The sequence below is a fragment of the Callithrix jacchus genome, chromosome 13, assembly GCF_049354715.1.
Source record: "Callithrix jacchus isolate 240 chromosome 13, calJac240_pri, whole genome shotgun sequence".
NCBI lineage: Eukaryota > Metazoa > Chordata > Mammalia > Primates > Cebidae > Callithrix > Callithrix jacchus.
In genome coordinates, this window is record NC_133514.1 from 49,905,420 (window position 1) to 49,929,711 (window position 24,292).

Here is a 24,292-nt window from a genome sequence, read left to right on the forward strand (position 1 = left end):
CTTGTGGCAAATAGGTCAAGGTGATGTGGAATAAATGTGACTCTCTAAGTACACCTAGATACCTGTGTATTAAATAGCAGCTTCTGAAATGCTGGAGGTCTCTGTCCTCAGTGCTTCCATAGTACTTTGTGGTATCTCCCTTAACATTTACCTCACCACATCACACTTTGTACGTGTATGTATGTGTCTATTCCACTTGGCTGTGAGCCCTTTGAGGGCCAGGACTATGCCTCATTTATTTTTGTATCTATGTTTTGGTGCCTGAATCAAAATAGGTACTCAATAAATGTTAGATGGATAATTGTTTAAAAAACACAGATACAACTTTAGATGTCTGCCACTTGCCACAACTTGTGGTAGACGAGCTGCACTAATAGTTTTCTGGTTTTAATAGCACTTGGTCCTATGAAAAGTTCTGTAATCTCCTTTGGATTTTTTATACAGTTGACCCTGAACAACACAGTGTTAGAGTTGCTGGCCCTCCTGTGCAGTAACAAATCTGAGTATAACATTTGACTCCTTTAAACTTGTTTTGATTGGAAGCCTTACTGGTAACATAAAAAGTTAACACATATTTTATATGTATTATGACCTGTATTATTATTATTATTGTTGTTGACAGGGTCTGGCTCTGTTGCCCAGGCTGGATGGAGTACAGTGGCACAATCATAGCTCACTGTAGCCTCAACTTCCTGGGCTCAGATGAGCCACCCACTTCAGCCTCCCCAGTAGCTGGGACTATAGGTACCCACCACCCTGCCCAGTGAATTTTTGTTTGTTTGTTTTGTGTTGGTAGAGATGAGGTCTCACTCTTTTGTCTAGGCTGGTCTTGAATTCCTGGGCTCAGGCAGTTATCCGTCATCAGCCTCCCAAAGTGCTGGGATTGCAGGCATGAGCCATCACACCGGGACCTGTATTTTAAAGTAAGCTAGAGGTAAAAAAAAGAAACTCAGCCGGGCATAGTGGCTCATGCCTGTAATCCCAGCACTTTGGGAGAGTGAGGCAGGCAGATCACAAGGTCAGGAGTCAAGACCAGCCTGGCAAATATGGTGGAACCTCGTCTCTACTAAAAACACAAAAATTAGCAGGGCATGGTAATGGGCAACTGTAATCCCAGCTTCTTGGGAGGCTGAGGCAGGACTCATTTACTCCGGAGCCTGAAGCAGGAGAATCGCTTGAACCCAGAAGGCAGAGGTTGCAGTGAACCGAGATCATGCCACCACACTCCAGCCTGAACGACAGAGCAAGACTCTGTCTCAAATATATATATATATATATTTGCTATTCATTAAGTGGAGATTGATCATCCTAATGGTCTTCATCCTCATCTTCATGTTGGATAGTCTGAGGAAGAGGAGGGACTGGTCTTCTTGTCAGTGGCTGAAGAGGTAGAGGAGGTAGAAAGGGAGGAAGGAGAGACAGGCAGAACACTCAGTGTAGTGTTTAATGAAAACAAAACACGTGTATAAGTGGACCCATGCAGTTCAAACCTGTGTTGTTCAGGGGTCAACCATAGTAGTTTTTATAATAAGAGGGAAAGCTTAAAAAATAAAGATAAGCAAAAGAAAGAAAAATCACTTGCAGCCCCATTCCCCAACAATAATAGCTGTTGTTAGCATTTTAGATTCTTAAATCTTTTTTTCTTATGGACATGTGTGTGGTTTTCCTAAGAATTATATCACCTGTGAACATAGTGGTTTGTAACTTAATTTTTCACCTACCTAGCTTAGTGTAATAACAGATGCTCAATAAATACTTGTTTTAATGAAAATTTTCCATGCTATCAAATATATTTCAACATCATTTTTAATGACTGCTTAATATTCCATTGTATGGACATTATTATTTAACTGATCCCCCATTGCTTAATAGGCTGTTTGTTTATTAATTTAACATAGTTGGTTTGATCACATATATCTCCGGTTCATCCCTTTCCCCTCCCAGTCGTTACTTTGGTGTTATTGATCCATATTTAAAGCTTTGAAAGCTTCATATTCTCTTTAAGTTTTAGGTATTTGCAGTACTGTTCCATTTGCCTGTAACACATTTTCTGCTTTACCTAGCTAATCACGTTCCTTAAAGCCTAGGCTTATTTTTTCTTCTTGGATCACTTCCCAGACTATTAGTAGTCCTTCTAATGTGCTTCACAGGTAGCATTTTGTACCAATTCCTAGGGAAAAACTCATTCTGCTTTATTGTAATTGCATGCTTTCTTAAGTGTACTCCCACTAAACCATAAAATTCTTCAGGAAAGGACCTACGTCTTGTTTCTGTTGTATTTCCCAGCCCTGTGCAATAGCAGGAATTTAGTAAATATTCTTTCAAATAGATGGGTGAATGCATGAAACATTTCCTGGTCTTCAGCATTGATCATTAAATGGTGATCTTTAACAGTCTCATCTTTTAATAACAACAACCTTTATTTGTAAAGTGCTTTATAGAACATGAAATGTTTAAAAATTATTGTTTCATATTGGCAAGGAAACTAATTCTTAGTAAATGTATTCTGTGTTATCAAATAAATTGTTCTGCTATTTAAATTCTTTAATACATTGTTCTTTATTGATAGTCAAGTGATAATGTTAGTAAATCTCCTATTTGTATAGTCTTAAATATTTAAGTAGAGACAGTTAATAGGTCATATTTTTTATTTATATTTTAAGCTTCTCTTAAGCAATAATTAGGCATCAACTCTGGTGAGGGTTTTGTAACCATAGTTTAAACCAATTTAAAACCATAGCACAAAGCTAAAAGCTTTTATTTTTATTTTGTAACAAGAAGAGTAACCTACAACAAATAGGGACCAGAGAGTCTAACAGTAACTTAGACAGTAAAACCACTTAGGTGGGTGTGGTGGCAGGCACCTCTAGTCCCAGCCACTGGGGAGGCTGAGGTGGAAGTATTGTTTGAGGCCGGGAGTTCAAGGACATCCTGGGCAAGATAGTGAGACTCTGTCTTAAAAAAGAAAGGAAAAAAACCCGCTGGATTAGGCTTAGAAGAAAGAAGTTAATACTCCACAGTTCTTTATATTGTCACTAAGTGACAACTGTCCTTTCTTTTCCTTGGACATGGCACACATGAGAGTGGAAGTGGGGTAGTAGTTGTCCCTTAAGGACAACTAAGGAGCTTTTTCAGATGCTTTGCCATCTTCCAAACTCTGCAGTTATTGCCACTGTGTTGATATTGAATGATGATCAGTTATATTAAGATGGAGACAGACTTTGCAAGAAGATTAACTGGAAATGCTTAACCTGAAAGGCCAGTAGTGACACAGTGGATGGGGAGTCTGCAGACCAGGGCTGTAGTTTACCATGGATGAGCTGTGTGAATTCAAGCAGGTCGCTTAGCCTCTCTTCACTTTCACCTTCCTTCACTTCCTTTTTTTAAAAGAGATTGGATTTGATGATCTGTAAACTCACATTTGTATGTCTTCTGATTTTTTTTGATGCACAAACACACGAAAAGAATCTTGCTTTTGAAAGAAATGAAAACTGTGATTATAACTTTGTCTAAAATGTGATTATGTTTTATTAGTTTAACAGATATTGATATTATCATATGCTTTAAAAGCCCTTCAAATGAGTCTTCAGCTAAGTAAAATACTGACAATTTCTTTATTATCTCAGAAAAAAGAAAATCCTGGTGAACTCTTTTTTTCTTCTTGAGACTCAAACTCTCAAATCCAGGACAGTGATATCATCTGGTTTCATTGTTTTAAATCTCATCTCTGTGCTGATGACTTACAACTCAGTATCTCCCCTGAATTATATCGTTCCTCTGAAATTGACTACCAACATACTGGTCTACCAGGATATCAATGGAATATCTCAAAGTTGAAGTTAATTCCTGATTTTTCCCCCTAAACCTATTCTTGATGTTTTCTATTTCTGACCAAGACAGAAACCTTGGAGTTGCCTTTGATTCTTAATACCTAACAATCTATTAGCAAATGCTTTTGATTTTGCTTTGAAACTGTAGCCGGAAACTGCCCATTTCTCATCGGCACTCCTTCCTCCTGCCCTTCTTCCACTAGAGCCTATTCTGAGTCAGGAGCCAGAGACATTTTTGTCATGTCATGTGTCACTCCTCTACTAACCTGCAGTGGCTCCCCGTCTTCAGTGTAAAAGTCACAGCCCTTATAGTGGTCAGCAAGGCCCTGTTGCGACCTGGTACTCCATTACTTCTCATTTCATGCTCTCTCTCTCATTCACTTCCTTCAGACATACTGGCTGCCTTGCTATTTTCATAACACTCCAGGCACACTCCCTTCTCAGGGCCATTGCACTGGCAGTTCCTTCTGCCTGAAACTCTATTTCCCCAGATAGTCATATACTTAGCCTCTCACCTCCTTCCATTCTGCTGTGAAGGCTACATTAAACTAACTGTCCTATTTAAAACTGCACACTACCACTACAGCCACTCCTTCACTTTACATGTTATTTTCTTCTCTAGCATTTAGTACTGTAATTTGTTTATTAATCTTGTTTATTGCCTCTCTCCCTCTTCTAGAATGTGTGCTTTGGAGATCAGAGGCTTTCTCATCTGTAAAAAATAGTGATGATAAAATGATAATAAATGACTATGTGTTCTTTATAGATATTATTTTGGCTAAGTATTACCTCAGTGAATTTGTATTAAGGCCAAAGAAATCTTGACAGTTACATAACCCATTTTATAAACTATGCACAGTAACATATGCATGTGGGAAGTCCTGGACTCAAGAAAAGGTGCCTCTCTTCCTGCCCAGGAGCCTGTAACTCTCCTGCTAACTTGAGAGTGGGTTCCTAGGGGTCTTCATGCCTGTGTCTTCTCACTGCTCCTCTTCACATTTAGCCCTTGAGGCCTCCACAGTGCTGATGCTGCCCTTCTGCTGCTTTGGGCTTAGAGGTTATAAGGTGGACATGAGGCTCAGGGACTCTTTTGTACTGTTTTAAATTTAAATAGTCGGTGGTGGCCTAATAATGGAATATCTTATAACTTTCTCTCTTTTTTTCCCCTTTGGGCTTTCTTCTTTAGGCTGGAAAATTTTTTCTATGGGAAAAATTAATCTCTAGTTTTCAGATTGCATTGAAAGGGAATTTAGGGACACAACTCATTCAGAAATTAGGAGATGCGGACGGGTGTGGTGGCTTGTACCTGTAATCCCAGCACTTTGAAAGGCTGAGGCAGGTAGATCACCTGAGGTCAGGAGTTCAAGACCAGCCTGGCCAACATAGTGAAACCCCGTGTTTACTAAAAATACAAAAAAAAAATTAACCAGGCATGGTGGTGCATACTTGTAATCTCAGCTACTTGGGAGGCTGAGGCAGGAAATTCACTTAAACCCAGAGGCGGAGGTTGCAGTGAGCTGAGACTGCCATTGCATTCTAGCCGGGGCGACAAGAGCAAAACTCCCATCTGAAAAAAAAAGAACTTAGGAGATGCATTTTAGGATGGCTTTCAGTTACTGCATAGGAAAAATGTTACTAGACGAGACAAGATTAAAATATCCTTGTATCCCAGCTAGTTCTGAAAATATATTTATTATGTACCTAAGCCTTTAAAAATTGCAAACCTCTGTTATCAATATAAATTTGTTTTATAAAAATAAAGTTTGTATGAACAGACAGTGGATATCATTGTTACATTAAACTGTGCTATAGCAAAGAATAAATTAATCCTTAAAAACATTTGGTCCCTGCTACCCTGTTTTGACATAGACAGAATGAGTAATGAGGCAGTGGCTGTCATTGAATTAGAATCAGAAGGAATTGGCAGTTGAACGTTAGCTAGCATCTGTCCTTGCCGCAGTTCTTCTCAGGTTGGGCTTTTTTGTTTGTTTTTTCAGCTCGGCACAGATTTTTTTAGAAATGATGAAATGTAAACCACTCAGAACAGGCTAGTTCTACCTAAGAGCACCTTTTACCTAACAGCACCTGGTACTGAGGGAAAACATTTTATGTATCCTGGCAGTTTTTGTGCCTCTTCTTTCCTGTTGACACTTGTGTGTTTGAGGAAAGGTCATAGAAAGAGTATGCCTGCTTTTTCCACTAGACACCCTGGCAGAGTGGGCGGCCTTCAGACCGCCTCCCTTTGTACCTGGGTGGTGGTCCAGGGTCAAGAGTCAAGGTTCCAGAGTCAAGATCTTCTTCACTGGCTTTTTCTGTCTTTAGCTCTGTTACCTTTTACTTTGTATGAATGGTGCTCTATAGTGGTCAAGTTCATGGGCTGTGGAGGAAGACCTGATTTGAGTTCTGACTCTGCTGCTTAATTAGTCTCTAGTTACTTTACTTAATCTTAGTTTCTTCATCTCTGAAATTGGGGAGAGAGGTGTTAATATGCATAATGCCTATTTAATAGTATTGTATGAGAAATAATTCACATTAATAAATAATATATGCACAGGACCTTGTACATAGAAGCTCAATAGATGTCAGCTGTTATGCAAATTACCTTTAAGCTATATCTAAAAATTCTTTCTATCTGTATATATATCTGTATAAATAACTACCTGTGACTTCTCCTAGGTTCTGAGAATACAAGAGTGACCAAAACAGACCTGTCTCCGACCACACAGAATCCAAGTGGGAAAGATGTTTGTGCCTTGAGACTTGTTAATATTGGAAGAAAACTTCTGACTAGAAAAGTGGGAAAAATAATTAAAATTGAAGGAGGGGTAAAGTTTTAAATTAAAGGCCTAATTAAAAAAGCACCCTGAAGTAAAAAAAAAAAATAGATTTAGGAAAATCTGTGTAGTTTTCCAGAGTTTTTAATAGAAGCTGACATATTTGCCCGTAGGACAATTAGTAGGTCACCACTAGCAATGTAAGAAAGGGAGTAGAAAGAAATAAGGTCTGTGAAGCAGACTGGAGCAAGTCCATGGAGGTTTTTTTTCTTTAAGTGAGACAAGGAGTGCGATTGGGAACTGGAAAGTGAAGTCAGTAATTTTCCAGTACAGAAGTTATAACCTTTGGTGGCAGAACCAGAAGTTAACAACTGGTTTTGAAAGAAACAATATTTGGTTTAAAAAATGTAAACCTCTACTATTTAAACATGTAATGATAGTCATATTTATATTTTGGCAGCCTATTTAATATCAGTAAATAACATGTGAAAGCTATTAACTGTAAGTAGTACATTTTTATACTGCAATAAGACTTACTATAGTGAATAGATTACATTGATATATTTACCTGGAAAAATCCTAATGCAGTTGTTTTTAACCTAATCTACTTTAAAAAAAATTAAAATTAGTCAATTTAGGAACAACTGAATATCAACTGATGAATGTATGAATAAAATGTGATATATCCATACAATAGAATATTATTTGACAATAAAAAGATACCAAGTACTGACACTTGTTTCAACATGCTAAGTTATAGAAGCCATTCACAAAAGACTACATATTATATGATTCCATTATATGACATGTCCAGAATAAGTAAATCTATAGAGTTAGAAAGTAGATTAGTGGTTGCCTAGGGCTGAGGGGAGGGAGTAGGGTTGGAGAAAAATGGGGAGTGACTGCTAATGGGTATGGAGTTTCTTTTGGGATGATGAAAATGATCTGTAATTAATTGTGATCATGAATGCAACTCTGAATATATTAAAAAGTATTAAAATGGGTACTTTGGGTGCATTTTTTAGTGATTGTGTCTTAAGAAATCTCTTGAGTTTTTTATTAAGCGAGTTGAAAGAATTCATAATTTCAGAAACACAAGGGGTAGAATATATCATTTACATTGAACTCTGTTCTCTCTAATGCCTAAATCAGTTGGTAGGAAAAATCAGTGTAGTTGTTAGACCAGTAGTTCTCAGTATGTGTCACTTACGGAGTTATTGAAAACGTGGAATGCCAAATCCTCCCTCTGTGGTTTCTAATTCAGCAGGCCTGTGAAGGGGCTTGGGACTCTGATTTCTAATGGGCACCTGGATGAATCAGCTGTTTTTTTTTTATTGTTTTTATTCCCAAAAATTAAGAACCTCTCTGGGTTCTCTTAGAATACGCTCCTAGGTCAGTTGATCCAGACTTTTATTTTCATTCTCTTGCTTTGGCCACCTATCAGTGCTTAAATATATATTTAGCAATGTATTTAGAGTTCAGAATTACATTAGAATCACTCTAGCATTGTCTTATTATAGAGCAGGCATCTGAAGCTGGATAGGTTAAGTTTTTTTCTTGAGTCTCAAAACTAGTAAGTTAGGGAACTGGAATCCAGATTTAAGTCAGCTTGTGCCCAGTCCAGTACTCTTTCCACTTTATCACACCATCGGAATTTTATTCTGTATGTAATAATCCCTTACCACTCCTTGACCTCCACAGGTATATGTGCCACCTACTTTTTTAGTTGCTCTACCTGTTCATTGGCTATGTGACTTTGAGCAAATTAACCTCTTCATGCTTCAGTTTTTTTTATCAGAAGGAAACAGGGTAAGAATAATACCTACTTGATAGAATTATTACAAGGATTTACAATAACATATAGGTGAAATGCTTGGCACTGTCTCTGTCCTATGGTACATGCTCAGTGAATGTCAGCTTATTTCTAGTAATCGACTGTTTCAGATACTTGCTTTCTTTAAATGTCTAGAATCATGAAGTATTTTTAAAAGGATAGTTAAGATAAATGTTTTCTCAAAAAATCTGCATTATAATTTTCCTGCAGCGGCTCAGGAGGCAAATTTAGCGCAATGATTTTCAAATTTGTTCAGAGCTTAGAGCTACCATGATTGATTTTCCAGACACATGATAATCTGTCTTACAAATGAGAAACAATTTTACTAGTAGAGAATGACTTTGTGGGTTTATATAATATATATTTACTGTAAGCATACACATCCATAAAAACAGCTATTGAAGTAACCCTAAAAAACTTGTTAATGGATGTTATTTCTAATTTGCATATTGTTAGTTGCATCATTTGCCAGTAAAAGTATAGCAGATGCCATGACTGAGAGAATATTTAGAGAGAATTGTCTCATTAATTCAAGTATTTTTATGACTTGAGAAAAGTTATTATTCTTAGGTATTAATTGTCTGATGCGTCATTCCAGCCTATGGATTACCAAGGTAACCTGCCAACTTGGTTTGAGAACCATTGTTTTATGGGCAAAGAAATGAATATAGAGATGGGTCAAACCAAACTATTTAAGAAAATAAGTTTTAGGCTTATTATTTTAGGATTATGATGGCAAAGTAACTCAGTTGCAAAATGTGATTTTTACGTTTTTTGAAATTTAAAATGCATGAAAGAGGCCAGATATGGTGGCTCATGCCTATAATCCCAGCACTTAGGGAGGCAGAGGTGGGAGGATTGCTTGAGGCTAGGAGTTTGAGACCAGCCTGGGCAACATAATAAGACCCTGTCTTTATTTAAAAAAATTTAAAAATTAACCAGGCATGATCGCACATACCTGTAGTCACCGCTACTTGGGAGATGTGGGAGGATCACTTGAGCCCAGGAGTTTGAGGTTACAGTGAGCTATAATTGTGCCACTGCACTCCAGCCTGGGTGACAGAGCAAGACCCTGTCTTTAAATAAATACAAAACAAATGCATGAAAGTAATATAGAAACAAATTCATGCAATATAGAAACAAAATGTTTGCCCAGCTCTTCTGGTCACACTTGCCAGAGGTAACTGTTAACAATTTGTATATTCCAGAAAAATGTATATATTTACGTGCTATTTACATATTTTCTTTTTATATAAACGTTTTCATGCATGGTTTACTTAGCATTTTGCAGCGTACCTTTTTAATCCTAATACATATTGAGCATCTTTTTACATATTAGTACACATAGAACTACCTCATTGTGTTTAATAGCATACTGACATTTTTTAAAGCTAACAGTTTGCTAGACACTGTTTTAAGCACTTTCCATATATCATTTAATTTTTACAGGAACCTTACAAAGCAAGTAGAGTTATCCCTATTATATAAGACACACTAACAGCTAGAGAGAGAGAGAAACTTTCTCAAAATCATGCAGTATATGAGTACTAGAGCCTAGAAGTGACTTCAGGCAGCTGATTTCAGAGACTGCCTTGTTAATAAAAACATGACATTGTGACATCTCTTAAATTATTGCCACTGTTGAAAGCTTTTCATCTGGTGGGATCCTACCTGTTTCTCAGCCCTTCCTATCATGAAGTTTTTTGTTTTCTAATTAAAAATAATACTTAACTTTTGAAGGATGAAAAGTAATATCCTGTACATCACACGAAAGTATGTGTGTATGTGTAAGTGTTCCATTTGTCTTGTTCATATTATTCAGGCACTCTTCATCCAGGTTTTTTTTGGTCTGATTTATAAGTTTTTTTGGGAGGAGGTGTTGTTTTTATAAAAATGTTTATTTTTAATTTAGAGACAGGGCCTTGCTATGTTGCCCAGACTGGACTCAAACACCTAGGCTTAGGTGATCTTTCCATCTCAGCCATCTCTACTCGGTGGCTGAGATGGGAAGGACTGCAAGTGCATGCCACGATGTCTGGCTACTTTGCCGGGGGGAGATGTTCATAATTTTCCTATTGTGACTATGGATTGATTATTTTCACCTTGTAATTCTGAGAGCCAGTTTTAGGTAAACTTTTCAAGTCTACCTTTTGAGGCTATATTATTTGGTACAGGCAAGTTCAAAATCATTATTTTTTGAAATACTTCTTTTGGTTCTTTTAAATACCATTTTTCTTAAATTCATAGTTTTCTTTTTTTATTTTTGAGATGTTTTGCTCTGTCACCCAGGCTGGAGTGCAGTGGTTCGATCTCTGCTTACTGCAACCTTTGCCCTCCAACCAGGTTCAAGCAATTCTCTTGCCTCAGCCTCCCAAGTAGCTGGGAGTACAGGTGTGCACCATCATCCTGGCTAATTTTTGCATTTTTAGTAGAGACAGGGATTCACCATGTTGGCCATGTTGGTCTCAAACTCCTGAGCTCAAGTGATCCACCCACTTCGGCCTCCCAAAGTTCTGGGATTACTTTGGGCATGAGCACCGTACCTGGCCCATTTTTCTTTTTAATTTTTCTTCTGATTTATTTTTTCCTGGCATGTATTATGTATTTCCATCCTTTTATATTAACTTTCTGTCTTGCTTTAAGTGTATTTTTAATGAACAGTATGTTACTTGATTATCTCTTATCTCATTTGAGAGTCTCTTTTAATAAGCATGTTTTACTTGTTTATTTTATTTTGTTTTTTTTTGTTTGTTTGTTTGTTTTGAGACAGTCTCTCTGTCACCTAAGTTGGAGTGCAGTGGCACCATGGCTTACTGCAGCTTCCAACCCCCTAGGCTCACGTGATCCTCCCAAGTAGCTGGGACTACAGGTATGTACCACCATGCCCAGCTCACTTTTTTTTGTATTTTGTAGAGATGAGGTTTTGCCATTTTGCTTAGGCTGATTTTGAACTCCTGGGCTCAAGCAATCCACTTACCTCAGCCTCCCAAAAGTGCTAGCATTACAAATGTGAGCTATTTGGCCTGGCTTTTTTTTTTTTTTTTCCTTCTTTAAATATAAAAGATGTCCTCTGTTGCCCATGCTGGCCTTGAACTCCTGGGCTTAAGCAATCCTCCTGCCTTCATTTCTCAAAGTGGTGGGATTATAGGCATGAGCCACCAAGCCTGGCCCCTATTTATATTGTTATGATTTCTGATATATTTGGACTAATTTCTGTCATCTTTTTTCATGCCATCTGTCATGTTTCATCTAAGATTTTTGCCCCCTCTTTCCCTTGCCTTCTTTAAAAATCACGTCAGTGTCAAGCATGCATTCTTTCATGGAAATATTCTGTTGAATTAATAAAGGTGATATCCACCTTTAGGAGTTGCACTCTCCAGTTTGCCACAGTCCCCACTCGGCTGTTGCCTGTATCTGTGTGGTCTCTGTCTTAACTTCCATGACAGTAGAGTCCAGACTATCTGTTTCCTTGACCCAGTATACTCCCAGCATCAGGCACAGTACCTTCAGGTACCCAGTGGACACTTGGGTGGTAAGTGCTCAATGAACATTTATTGAATGGCTGAAGGGTTGGATGAATGAGTAGCTGATCACTGAAATCATCTAGAAAGCTTTAAAAAATACTGATACATGGCCCCCATTCTCTGGAGATTTTGATTTGGTAGGTCTGATATGGAGCCTGGATATACATGTGTTAAGAGACTAACAAAAAATCCCCCCAGATAATCTGATTATCAGAGAGATTTGGAATAATTTAACCTCATGTTTTATGGATTTTTCTACCTTGAGACACACTACGACTCTTGCTTAATAATTGTGGAGCAAAAAGCACATAAATAGATCACTGGGTAATCTATTTATCTACTTAATGTAGGGCCATGATTCCCCTAAAGCAGGGAAATACACCACAATTTAGCTTTATTGATGGATTGATTGATTGATTGATTGAAACAGAGTCTTGGTCTTGTTGCCCAGGCTGGAGTGCAGTGGCAGGATCTCAGCTCACTGCAGCCTCCACCTCCTGGGTTCAAGTGATTCTCCTGCCTCAGCTTCCCGAGTAGCTGGGATTACAGGCATGCACCACCACGCCTGGCTAATTTTTGTATTTTTAGTAAAGACGGGATTTCTCCATGTTGGTCAGGATGGTCTCAAACTCCTGACCTCAGGTGGTCCACCTACCTTGGCCTCCCAAAGTGCTGGGATTACAGGCATGAGCCACCGCACCTGGTCCCATTTTAATTTTTTTTTAAGTTGGAGATAACTAGTCATCACCATTTCGGTGACATCAAAGCAGCAATGTTAAGTTTTTTCTTTTTTTCCTCACATAATAATTTCTTTTTTTTTTTTTTGAGACAGAGTTTCGCTCTTGTTACCCAGACTGGAGTGCAGTGGCATGATCTCGGCTCACTGCAACTTCCGCCTTCTGGGTTCAAGCAATTCTCCTGCCTCAGCCTCCTGAATAGCTGGGACTACAGGCATGCCTCACATAATAATTTCTACATATTTTTTTCATCTGCTCTACAATAGACAGTTTTCTGAGCATGCCTCTGCCTTTTCATTAACCATATAATTGGAAGTAGCCAAAGGGGATTGAAGCATAGAGTGACTGGTTGAACTAGAGACCCTGGGCTTTTCCTATTTCCTAAGATACTGATTCTATTATTTGACATTTTTCATGGTTTATTGTTTATGAAATTAACTGTCATACAGACTCAATTTTGATTTTGGTCTGTATGTTGTACCCATGATGTTTTGTTTGAGTTACGTCATCTGTTGAGTTAGGAAATTAATTTGCCTTTAAGGAGCAAACTTTGTGGGAATGTGAACCTTTTAGGGTTGCAGACGGTTGTTAATAAAACCTGTGATTGAAAAAGTAGTTCATCAAGTTCCTTGCTGTCTGTGTTGTGAAACTAAGCATTTTAGAACAACAGTGTCTCATAATGCTTTTTCTTTTTTTTTTTTTTGAATAGAGTCTCCTTCTGTTACCCAGGCGGGAGTGCAGTGGTGCTATCTTGGCTCACTGCAACCTCTGCCTCCTGGGTTCAAGTGATTCTTATGCCTCACCCTCCTGAGTAGCTGGAATTACAGGCCTGTACCACCATGCCTAGATAATTTTTGTATTTTTAATAGAGACAGGGTTTTGCCATGTTGGCCAGGCTGTTCTCAAACTCCTGACCTCAGGTAATCTGCCTGTGTTGGCCTCCCAAAGTGCCGGGATTCCAAGCATGAGCCACCTTGCGCTTGGCCTGTCATAGTGAATTTTGACTCAGTAGATATAGGTAAGGAAAAATATTAGCAGGAATGGTATTTTCAGATTTAATCAGTATAGAGTAAAGATAGTGTGCCTTTTTTACTTTTTAAATTTCAATATTTTAATCTTGTTTTTTTTAACCTTTTAGTGCCTTGGTTATCCTGTTTTCAAAATGGAAATTATACATTGTATAGTATGAAATCTTAATTAATGGTTGCTAGTTAAGTGCTGTAAGCAACTTAGATGAAAGTCACTTTAGTTCAAAGTACTATAGTAATAATGTTTTAAATAAGCAGTTTGAGAACTTTCTATGGAAATGACTAACACCGGATTATTGACTTAAATGCCATGATTACTTTGTGCTCTTTTGATGACGTGGGGTATGTTTGTTCCCCTTTTTGGGGATTGCCAGTCTCACCTGTGGAATTCACAAGTCCTTTTCTATCATTACTTGGCTTGGAAACTCGGTAAAGTATTTGCTTACTTTAGTAGTTCAGTGGGTATTATAGAGTACCTATCATGTGCAAGGCATTGTGATGGGAAAAGGCAGACCTAATAATGCATACTCTCCACCCACAGGGATAACTAGAATCTTGTGGCAATTAGCAAAGGGAAGTTTTTTCCCTCAGAAAATAGCTCCATTTTCCTTGCTGTCTGTCTTCTCCAGCTCTAACTTGACAATAAGAATGGTATCATCTTACATTTCCATAGTGTTTTCATATAAAATGTATCAGCTGATGCTTAAAATAAGACTTGATCCCTCTGTTTTGTAACATATGAAAGATGGTTGAAGTTTTTTCTTCTTTTTCTTGAGATAGAGTCTGTCTTTAACTCCTGACCTCATAATCCACCTGTCTCGGCCTCCCAAAGTGCTGAGATTACAGGCATGAGCCAACGTGCCGGGCCAAGATGGTTGAAGCTTTAAAGCATTAAATAGTGTCTTTATTACCCTCAGGTCTCTGGGAAATGAAATATACCCCAACTTTCAAGTACTGGCTTTTCTGGGAATCTGTACTCTGTTATCTTTGAAACACATTCATAGACTCACCTAGTAGGCATTATTTTCCTTTCTCTAAGACCTTTACTGTTCAGTATGTTAGCCACTACCCACATGTATTTTTAAAACTTTGAATTCATTAAAATTAAAAGAATTTTTTTTTTTTAGATGGAGTCTCGCTCTTTTGCTCAGGCTGGAGGGAAATGGCGCAATCTCACCTCACTGCAACCTCTGACTCCTAGGTATAAGTAATTCTGCCTCAGCCTCCTGATTAGCTGGGATTACAGGCACCTGCCACCACATTGGGCTAATTTTTGTATTTTTAGTAGAGATGAGGTTTTGCCATGTTTGCCAGGCTGGTATTGAACTCCTGACCACAGGTGATCCACCTGCCTTGGCCTCCCAAAGTGCTAGGATTACAGGCATAAGCCCCTGGCCTGGCCTAAAAGAAATTTTATTTCAGGTAAATTTCAGTTTGATTTTAATAAATTTTAGGTGTTCAAGGGACATTTGTGGATAGTGGTTACAGTATTAGGCAGCACAAATACAGAGCATGTTGTTACCCTAGAAAGTTCTGTTGGATAATGTAGTTCAGAATAAAGCATCCTATTCACTTTTATCTGCACATATTCACTTACATGGGCTCTGCCCGTCATATCTGTACTTTAAGCTACAATATTAGACACACCATGCTATGGTTCTAAGCCTTTTTCCATTTCTTAGTATTTTGCAGATTTAAAAAATACTATTTGTTTGCTGGGCGTGGTGGCTCACACCTGTAATCTCAGCACTTTGGGAGGCTGAGGCGAGTGAATCACCTGAGGTTGGGAGTTCGAGACCAGCATGACCAACGTGGAGAAACCCCATCTCTACTAAAAATACAAAATTAGCCAGGTGTGGTGGCACATGCCTGTAATCTCAGCTACTCAGGAGGCTGAGGCAGGAGAATTGCTTGAACCCAGGAGGCAGAGGTTGCAGTGAGCCACGATTGCACTATTGCACCCTAGCCTTGGCAACAAGAGCAAAACTCTATCCCCCAAAAAAAAAAAAAAAAAAATATAGCGCTTGGATTTTAGTTCTTGTTCTCTATGATATCATATCATTCTAGACCCCCAAATTCCCCATGATATGATATTGTTGTTGAAGACAAAGATTTGCATATAATATTCATTTATATGGTTTTAAAAATATTTATTGAGACAATTCATATACTGTACAATTTGCCCATTTAAAGTGTGCAATTCAGTGGATTTTAGTATATTTACAGAGTTGTGAAAACATTACCATAATCAATTTTGAAAATTTTTTTCTCCCTCAAAGAATTTTTGTGCCCATCAGCAATTACTTCTCATTTCCTCCCAATGCCCCAGGCTCTAGGTAATCAGTAATCTACTTTCTGTCTCTATAGATTTGCCAGTTCTGGACATTTCATATAAATAGAACTGTAGAATATGTGATCTTTTTGACTGGCTTCCTTAGTGTAATGCTTTCAGGGTTCATCCATGTTGTAACATGTGTCAGCCTTTTGTTCGTACCTTTCTGTGGCTGATAGACCATATTTTGTTTATCTACCCATCAACTGATAGACATTTGGGCCATTACTGTATTTTACAATCTTGTTGTTGTTAAAATTATGTAAAGAGCTTGGGAAATTACCCTGTCATAAGGAAAAATAAGCAGACATGTTTAAGTTTTAATTGAACTTTATTGAAGAAATAAAGGCTTGATATATTTTCTAGACTTTCACTCCCTAGGTAATATAAATGAAGTAATCAAGTTTATGCTATTGAAGAATAATTATAAATAAGCCTTTGTTACAGTTAATATGATCCCTCGAATATTTAGACTTTATTATGATGAGTATCATTGCACATTTCATGTTGGTCACCTGGCTTTTTATTTGGTACAATGGTGGAATAATTATAGATGCACTGCTCACACTGTTCTCATTGCTGCTTCTTTCTAATTAAAATGAGTCCATGGTTAAAATAGAAATAAAATTAGCTCAATCACTACCTTAATTTGTGATGGACATCACTGTGACTCTTGTATCAGTAACAGGCACCTGATCTACCACTCAGTAATGAGGGACAGGACAGGGTTGTCTGCACCACACCAGGAATAACACTACTGCTTTCTCTCCAACTGAAGAAAGTGTTTCTGGAACTCCTAAACCTAAGCAATCCTCCTGCCATGGCCTCCCAAGTGTTGGGATTACAGGCATAAGCCACTGTGCCTGGCCTTGAAGACAGCGTTTCTGCGTGTGACTGAGAATTATGAGGAAGTTCTTTGCTGTAGTATAGTTCATTTTTTAAGAAGCAGTGAAGTGTTTTAGCAAGAGAGGGACATGATAAAATTGACATTTTAAAAGAGACTACTAGGCCGGGTGTTGTGGCTCACACCTGTAATCCTAGCACTTTGGGAGGCTGAGGCAGGCGGATCACCTGAGGTTGGGAGCTTAAGACCAGCTTGATCAACATGGCAAAACCCCATCTCTACTAAAAATATAAAAATTAGCCAGGCATGGTGGTGCATGCCAGTAATTCCAGCTACTAGGGTGGCTGAAGCAGGAGAATCACTTGAACCTGGGAGGCAGAGATTGCAGTGAGCCGAGATGGCACCATTGCACTCCAGCCTGGATGACAGAGCGAGACTCCATTTCCGAAAAAGAAAATACATTATTAGATGGCTGGGATACTGTTTCAAACCTTTTCTCTCCAATCCTCCAACGCCCTCTTCTTTTTCCTCAATCTCATTTATGTTTTTTCACTAAAGAAAATAGAAGCAACCTGAAGGGAACTTTCACATTCTCCCACTGCCCAGTCCACCTGCCTGCGTCTTTACCAAATACTTTCTCAAGGACATTACTTCAGAAAGAACCAGAAGGAGCTGTTTCTGTCCTGTTTCCATTTCCTCTTACCATGTTTTCACCAAGATTCACTCTGTGAAAGTTTATCTTGTCAAGGCCATCAAGCTAGACAGGAAGAAAATTAGAAGGATGTAGAATCAAGAGAATATTTAAAAATAAGATGAGGTCAACTGTGTCAAATGCTGGTGACAGGTGGTTTAAAGGCTTGATGATTCCAGCAAACTGGACTGTGCTTAGGGCTCTAAACAGAGTGAAGTGGCAGAGTGAAGTATAATGGTAGTTCTGAAGCACTTCTAGTTCTGATGCAAGAGTAGAGAGACAATTTGATTCCTGGGATCTTTATTTTCTTTTGGAATTTTAGTAACCCCTGGCAAGTGAGGGGAATCATACTTTTGTGAATGTTGCTGCATGGAAGTGCTCCCTAAGAAATTGTAACAGCCTTTATATGTTTGTGATAAAATACATATAACATTTACCATTTTTATAATCTTGATTGTACAGTTAAGTGGCATTTGCTGTATAACCATTGCCACAATCTGTTTCCCAAACTTTCTCATCATTCCAAATTGAAACTCTGTATTCATTCAGTAGTAACTCCCAAATTCCTCTCTTCTTCTCAAGCTGCTAATCTTAAATCTACTTTGTGCTTCTCTGAATTTCCCTGTTCTGGATATTTCATTTAAGTGGAATCATATAATAATTGTCTTTTTGTGTCTAGCTTCTTTCATTTAGCATAATGTTTTTAAGGTTCATCCATGTTGTAGCATGTAACAAATTTAATTCCTTTTAAAAGCTGAGTAATATTCCACTGTATGCACAGCCCCACAAGTTTTAAAATAGGCTTTATTACTAGTCAGTATTGTGTGTGTAAATTTGTTCATCTCCATGGAAAATTCCTGTCTTGTTCATAGCTTGGTTCAGATTTGATTGTCTTTGATGGTTTTGGAGTTTTTTTTTCCTCCCCTTCTCTTAGAAGACTTTGGGGACTAACTTTTTTTTTTTTTTTTTTTTTTTTTTTGAGGCAGAATTTCACTCTGTCGCCCAGGCTAGAGTGCAGTGGCATGGTCTCAGCTTGCTGCAACCTCCACCTCCCTGGTTCAGGTGATTCTCCTGCCTTAGCCTCCCGAGTAACTGAAATGATAGACGTGTGCCACCATGCCTGGCTAACTTTTGGTATTTTTAGTAGAGACATGTTTCCTCATGTTGGTCAGGCTGGTCTCAAACTTCTGACCTCATGATCCACTGCGCCCGGCCAACATTTGCATAAGCAGAACTCCATATATTTATAGCCTGTGAATTTCTTTTAGTATTCAAATTCTGTATTTTCTTACTGTCTTAGTCTGTTCGGGTTGCTATAACAGAATACCATAGATTGGGTAACTAAAGTGTAAGAGATTGATCCAGGGCTACACATTGTACAGTGGATAGAGTCTTCTGTCATGATTACTAGTCTGGTAGTCTCTTCACTGTGGAAGTACTTGTTAGTTTTTTTTCTTTTAAATCAACTTTCGAGTATAATTTAAATATAATGAAATGCCAATAATTTAAATGTACAGTTTGATGAGTTTGTAATCACTACTCCAATCATTTCATCACCCTAGAAAGTTTCCTGTGCAGTGAATCCCCTAGCCCCAACTTCATATAAATTGAACTATACAGAATGTGCTTTTTTTGCTCAGCAGTGTTTTTGCGATTCACCTGTGTTGTTGTGTGCACCAGTAGTATGTCCCTTCATATTATTAGCTATTATTCCATTGTGTCAATATATTGCAATTTGTTCATCCATTCATCTGTTGGTGAACAGTTGGGTTATTTACAGATTTTGGCTATTGCAAATAAATCTGCTATGAGCATTTTAGGTATGAGTCTTTTTATGGATATATACTTTTTATTTTTCTTGGGTAAATAGGAATGTAATTGGTAGGTCATATGGTAAATATGTTTGATTTTTATAAGAAATTCCTAAACAGTTTTACAATATGGTTGCATTGTTTTGTATTCACACCAGCAATGTATGTGTTCTAGTTGTTCCACATCCTCACCAATACTTAACTATTGTCAATCTTTTTAATTTTAGTCATTCTAGAGGATGTAAATGGTATCTCATTGTAATGTGCTTTTCCCTGATGGCTAATGGGGTATAGCATTTATTTACATGCTTACAAGCCATTTGTGTATCTTCTTTTGTAAGGTATGTTTATATCTTTTGCCCACTTTTTTTTTTGAGATGGAGTTTCGCTCTTGTTACCCAGGCTGGAATGCAATGGTGCAATCTCAGCTCACCACAACCTCCGCCTCCTGGGTTCAGGCAATTCTCCTGACTCAGCCTCCTGAGTACAGGCACGCGCCACCATGCCCAGCTAATTTTTTGTATTTTTAGTAGAGACGGGGTTTCACCATGTTGACCAGGATGGTCTCGATCTCTTGACCTCGCGATCCACCCACCTTGGCCTCCCAAAGTGCTGGGATTATAGGCATGAGCCACCGCGCCTGGCCCTTGCCCACTTTTTATTGGATTGTTTCTCTTATTGAGTTCTGTTTTTAAAAAATACATTCTAGACTCAGGTTCTTGATGAGATAAATATACATATATGTAAATAGGTATTTTTGCCCAGCATGTGGCTTGTCTTTTCATTGTTATTGTCTTTTGAAGAGCAAAGTTTTAATTTTGATAAATTCTAATTTGTTAACTCTTGCATGTTGTGTAAGAAGTATTTACCACAGTGACATTGACTATGTAAAAAGTCTGCAAAAACTACTAGTGTCATGCAAGTTTTTCCTTTTTTTTTAAATAATTTTCCTAGATTTAGCTTTTTTAGTTTGATATATGATCTGTTTAAAAGTAATTTTTGTATATGATATGAGGCAGGGGTCTGGGTTATTATTTTTCCAGACAGATATCCAGTTGTTTCAGCACCATTTGTTGAGTGATACCCTTTCTCCATTGAAATACCTTGGTACTTTTGCTAAAAATTCATTTAACATATAAGTGTGGGACTAATTATGGATTCCCAGTTTATCTGTTGACCCTTAGGCCAGGCCACTATTACACAGTGTTGAGTACTGTGGCTTTATTGTAAGTTTTTTTGGTTTTTTTTTTTTTTGAGATGGAGTCTGGAGTACAGTGGCGCAATCTAGGCTCACTGCAACCTTTGCCTTCTGGGTTCAAGTGGTTCTTCTGCCTCAGCCTCCCAAACTTCTAGGATTACAAGCGCCCGCCACCACACCTGGCTAATTTTTGTATTTTAGGTAGATTCACTGTGTTGGCCAGGCTGGTGTCGAACTCCACCCACCTCAGCCTCCCAATGTGCTGAGATGACAGGAGTAAACTACCAGGCCTGGTGATTTTAAGTCTTAAAATTAGGTATAGTGTAAGTCATCTAACTTTGTTACTCCTTTGCAAAATTGTTTTGGCAATTCCAGATAATTTGTATTTCCATATACATTTTAAAATTAGTTTGTCGATTTCTCTAAAAATCTTAACTAGGATTTTAAGATTACCTTGACTTTAAATCAGTTTGGGAAGAGCTGACATTGCAACAGTATTAGACTTTCAATCCATGAATTTGGTATATTTCTGCAAGAGCTGACATTGCAACAGTATTAGACTTTCAATCCATGAATTTGGTATATTTCTGCATTTACTTAGATGTTTACTGTCAACAATGTATAGTTTTCAGGTGTTGGGATATTGCAAGTTTGGTAATCTGTGTTTTTCAAGGAGATCATCCATTCATCTGAAGATAAAAATTTCTTCTTAAGCAGTGCTTTAGCTGCATCCTACAAATTTTTATATTTTGTGTTTTCATTATCATGAAATATTTTAAAATTTCCCTGGAGATTTCTTCTTTGGCCCAAGGATTATTTAGAAATGTGTTAATTAATTTTTCGTTACATGGGAATGGTTTTTAGTATCTTATTAATTGATTGCTGGTTTCATTCCATTTACAGAAAACACATTCTTTGATATTTCAACCTTTAAATTTGTTGAGATTTGTTTTTGGCATACGATTTATTTGGTGAACATTCCATGTATATACTTGTAAAGAGTGTTTGCTTATTTTCCAATTTGGGGTGCAGTTAATAGTCACATGTATGGTTAAAGTCAGATAAACAGAGGAGGGAAAGGTGGCAAGATTGAAAATGGTTAATTCTGGCAAATAGGAATGCTTCTCAGAGGAGGTAACACTGAGCTGTGATTTGAACGATAAGAGTACAGGTTGAATTTTTTTTTTTTTTTGAGACGGAGTTTCGCTCTTGTTTACTCAGGCTGGAGTGCAATGGCGTAATCTCGGCTCACCGCAGCCTCGACCTCCTGGGTTCAAGCAATTCTCCTGCCTCAGCCTCCTGAGTAGCTGGGACTACAGGCGACTGCCACCATGCCCAGCTATTTTCTGTATTTTTAGTAGAGACGCAGTTTCAACTTGTTTCCCAGGATGGTCTCGATCTCTTGACCTCATGATCCACCCACCTCCTTGGCCTCCCAAAGTGCTGGGATTACAGGCTTGAGCCACCGCGCCCGGCCCCAGGTTGAATTTTTCAGACAAAAATACTGTGGCAATAGGCATTGGGCAGAGGGCGGCATGCATGAAGAAGGTCAAGAAGGTCCAAACAACGTGTAAGTGATCGAAGTGATCTGTACAGTGTGGAGCTGTGAATGGAAAAGGTTGGCTCAGATTGTAAAAGGCTTAGCATGACATGTTAATGAATTTATGACATATTCATACTGAAAATCCTCATTAATAATGTTGATAAAGGAGTAACTTTTATGCAAATGCAAATACATATGCCTATTTACCACTTAATAAAAGCAACAAAAGCATATCTAAATTTTAGGGAAAGGCCAGGCTCAGTAGTTCATGCCTGTAATCCCAGCACTTTGGGAGAATCCCTTGAGACCAGCCTGGGCAACATAGCAAGATCCCATGACTACAAAAAAATACAAAAATTAGCTGGGTCCGGTGGTGTGCATCTGTAGTCCCAGCTATTCAGGAGGTTGAGGCAGGAGGATTGCTTAAACCCAGGGATTTGAGGTTGCAGTGAGCTATGTTTATGCTGCTACACTCTACTCTGGGCAATAGAATGAGACCCTGTGTCCAAATAAATAAATAAGTAAAAATTCAGGGAAAGATTTTTCTTTTTTGAGAAATGACTAGCCTTTTTTATTTTTATTTATTTTTTTTATTCTTTTTTACTTTTTGTGTTTACTGAGTCATAACTAGTCATTTTTGAGGATGTAGTGTGTCCAATTAAAGTCAAGAATAATTGCTCTATCACTGTTAGTAACTCTGACCCCTGTCTTCCCATCATCTTCAACTTTTCCTCTCTACTTTCTTTTCATCACCTTTCAAAACTTGCTTAAAACTCTGGTCTTAAAAGACAGACTAAAAAACACCTACCTCTGACCTGTCTCATCTCCAGCTACTGCCATGTATTTCCCCTTTTCTTTGTAGAAATTTCTGAGACTGCTATGTACACAGTTCTGTTTACTTGCCCAGATTGCCCTTGCCAAAGTCTCCAATGACCTCCACCTCACTAAATCCAGTGGACAGGTGCTAGTGTTCTCTTACCTTTTACCCATATTCAGTACACATGACAATGCCTTCCTTCTTGAAATATTTTCTCTCTTTGGTTTTTGTGATACCACGGTCTTTGATTTCATTCTTTTCCCCCTTTCTCAACACTGTTGATCCTTTAGAGTCCAGTCTCTTGGTTTCTCATTCTCTGGCCGGCCACTGAATATTTAGTGCTTTTTCTGTCTGCATTCTCCCTTTAGGCTGCCTCATACACTCTGTGACTTTAATAACCAATGATATGCCAAGGAATCTCACTGTAAGTTCCTAGCCCATGGCTCTCCTTTGTCGTCCACACAGCTGCTTATTTAGTTTATGTGATTGTATTTCCCACAGGTATTTAACTTGCCATCTTTCTCTTCTAAACTCTTTTTCCTCCAGTTTTCTATATCAGTGAATTCTACTGCTGTCCCTACTAACCAAAGCTAGAAACCCGGGAATCATTTTTTTTTCTCCCTACATTTAATGCATTGTAGAGTCCTGTCCATTCTACTTCCTAAAGACTCTTTCTCCATCTCCCTATTACCCATCCCAAGAAACCATGAGCTTAGGTTTGACTCTACTGCGGTAGCCTCCTATTTGATCTTCCTGCATGTGCTCTGGCCCATTTCTAATCCATTCTCCAACACTGTACCTTTTAAGCCACATTATCCATATATTTTTTAAAACAATTAATAGACTTTTTTTTAGAACCGTTTTAGGTTTACAGAAAAATGCTCAGAAAGCATAGAGAGTTCTTACATAATCTCTCTTCCCTTTCTCCTGCTATTAATATCTTGTATTAATGCAGTGCATTTACTACAATTGAACCAATATGGATGCATTAATAATTAAAAGTAGATAGTACATTAGGGTTTATTTTCTATGTTTAATATTCTGTGAGCTCTCACAGATACACGATGACACATGTCCATCATTACTATTATCATATAGATAGCTCATTTCTTTTTTATCTTTGAATATTATTCCATTATCTGGATTTACCACAGTTTACCCATTCACCTGTTGAGGGACATATTGTTTGCTTCTAAGTTTGACTGTAAACATTCATGTGCACGTTTTTGTATGCACATAGTTTAAACTTATTTCGGTAAACACCAAAAGCACAGTTGCCGGATCATATGGTAAGAGTGTGTTTAGTTTTGTAAGGAACTGCCAAACTGT

At 38.0% G+C, this 24,292-nt stretch overlaps 1 protein-coding gene across 6 annotated transcripts in view; it reads left to right on the top strand.

Moving 5' to 3' along the window:
* SPIRE1 (spire type actin nucleation factor 1) overlaps positions 1-24,292 on the top strand; it is a 214,844-nt gene that overhangs the window by 57,297 nt on the left and 133,255 nt on the right. The gene's annotated exons all lie outside the window — the stretch shown is intronic.